Source organism: Setaria italica, chromosome V (genome assembly GCF_000263155.2).
Source record: "Setaria italica strain Yugu1 chromosome V, Setaria_italica_v2.0, whole genome shotgun sequence".
Taxonomy (NCBI): domain Eukaryota; kingdom Viridiplantae; phylum Streptophyta; class Magnoliopsida; order Poales; family Poaceae; genus Setaria; species Setaria italica.
The window spans coordinates 45,028,283-45,030,838 of NC_028454.1; positions in this window are offsets into that span (position 1 = coordinate 45,028,283).

Consider the following 2,556-nt stretch of genomic DNA (forward strand, 5'->3'; position numbering starts at 1 on the left):
CTATCTAAACATTCGATGTGACAGGAATTTTAGGAGGTTCTAAAGAACCAAACACCCTCTAATTCTGTTGGGGAGCTGAGGGTGACCCTGAAGGTGCACCCTAAAATTCTTGGAATAAAGATATGTAACACATACTTCAAGGTACTTGGGATTGTTTGTAATATTCTTAGGGCCTATTTGGCTTCAGGCTGTTAAAGTTTAACACCCGTCACATCAGATGTTTGGATGCTAATTAGGAGTATTAAACATAGGCTAATTACAAAACTAATTGCACAGATAGAGTGTAATTCGCGAGACGAATCTATTAAGCCTAATTAGTCCATGATTTGACAATGTGGTGCCACAGTAACCATTTACTAATGATGAATTAATTAGGCTTAATCGATTTGACTCGCGAATTAGCACAGGGTTCTGCGATTAGTTTTATAATTAGCTCATGTTTAGTTGTCCTAATTAGCATCCGAACATCTGATGTGACACTGTTAAAGTTTAGCACCTCGTATCCAAACACCTCCTTAAATTATGTTTGTTTGCTACCTTCATGGTACACTGCTGCATACGTCATAACTAATCCTAGGATTGCATTGGAGCTATTGATGGAACCCACATCCTAGCTAGGGTTCCATTTAAGATGCATGCTGCATTTAGAGGTCGTAAGCAGAGTCCAACATAGAATGTGCTAGATGCTGTTGATTTCGACATGCGGTTCACTTATGTTCTTGCTGGGTGGGAAGGGTCAGCTCATGATGCACTAACTTTAGCTGATGCGTTAGAGAGGGATGATGGGTTGAGGGTCCCACAAGGTACAATGCAAGCCCACCTTGTTATTTTGTCTTGTACATTGCGGTTGCTGATCACTCCTAATTGCATTCATGTGTAGGAAAATTTTACCTCTCCGATGCTGGCTACACATTGCGGTCTAGTTCCTACCACCATATAGAGCTATTAGGTACCACATATCCAAAATTGAGGGTAGTAAAAGCCCAAGCAATACTAAGGAATTGTTTAACCTTAGGCACTCATCCCTCCGCACCACAGTTGAGAGGGTTTTTGGAGCACTTAAGCGACGGTTTCGCATGCTAGATAATAAGCCTCACCATCCGTATCCCTCCCAAGTTAAAGTTGTAATTGCTTGTTGCATTCTGCATAACTGGATTTTGGGTTTTGGGGTAGATGAAGTCGTGCCAGGGGAGGATTTCTCACCACCTACTCATGTTTCACAGCCTGCACCCACACATGCTACAATATCACAGGAAGCTTGTGCCTGGGGTGTTCAGAGGGATGAGTGGGCTTTGGCCATGTGGCAGAACAAGGGATTCTCTAGGGTCTAGTGTGGTGTGTGCTGTAGTGGAACTGTAAGAATCATGGTATTGCAGTGATGTGATGAATGCGGCATGTAGCTGAGACCAGTAATGTACTCAATAATATTTGCTTTGTTCCTACTTTTGTTGTTTCTTATATCCTGATTTTTCATGAATATTTGCTTTCACTGCTGTTTTACTCAACAAATGGTGTTGTTTCCTCGCTTTCTTATATCCTATCTGCTTATTTCTTGTTTCTTTGGGATCACAAAGGGCTGTAATGACCTAACCTATCATGTGTCATATAATTAATGGTCGCAGATGCCATCTGTGCTATTGGATACCTAGGCCAATGGTTGAGGAGGATGTGTTCTTTGATTCTGCTGCTGCTGGGTTTGGTAGTGTTGGTCAGCTACTTGCTGGCCAGGGTGCTGCTGCTGCTGCTGCCTCTAGACTGGGTCAGGGTGGTGCTATTGGTGGTGTGGTGCTGGTGCTACTGGTGTGGGTGGTGTTGCTACTCTTGGTGCTGTTGCTGAGGCCCTAGGAGGTGGTGCTAGTGCTGGTGGTGCTATTGGACAGAGGGGTGGTGGTGGTGGTGCTGGTCTTGGACATAAGAGTGCTGCTAGTGGTGGTCCACCTCGTCCACGTATGAGGTAGACCACTACCAAGTTCGGGTTTATGCTGTGTCGCATGTGTGAGCTGATCGGCACTGGTGTGAGGCTTGAGAAGGGCTTCAAGGAGGTGCATGTGAACAAGGTGGCCAAGGCTCTGCAGGAGTGGACTGGGGAGCATGTCACTGCCACTTAGATGTACAACCACCTGTGTAAGTGGCGGCAGAGGTAGGGTAGGGTGTGCAAGCTCAAGGCCCTTAGTGGTGCTCTCTAGGATGCTGACACCTGCAGCATCACTCTTGAACAGGAGCACTACGTGGTCCATTGCAAGGTGAGTGTTTTGGTCATTCTGCATGTTTTTTTAGTACATGTCTATTTTTTTATTTTGCTAAGTACTAACCCAAGTTCTTTTTGCTTTCTGTTTTGCAGGATCATCCTAAGGATGCTGAGCTGCTGAACAAGCTCATTGAGCACTACATGCAGATGGAGGTCATCTTTAGAGGGGGCATGGCAACAAGACGCTGGGTCATGGATTCTGGAGAGCCATTGGGGTGTTCTCTGGTTTTAGGGAGATATCAGAGAAGAAGGTGGACAAGTAGCAACTGGTGGACCTCACTTCGATTGAGCAGCAGGTGGACCAAAAG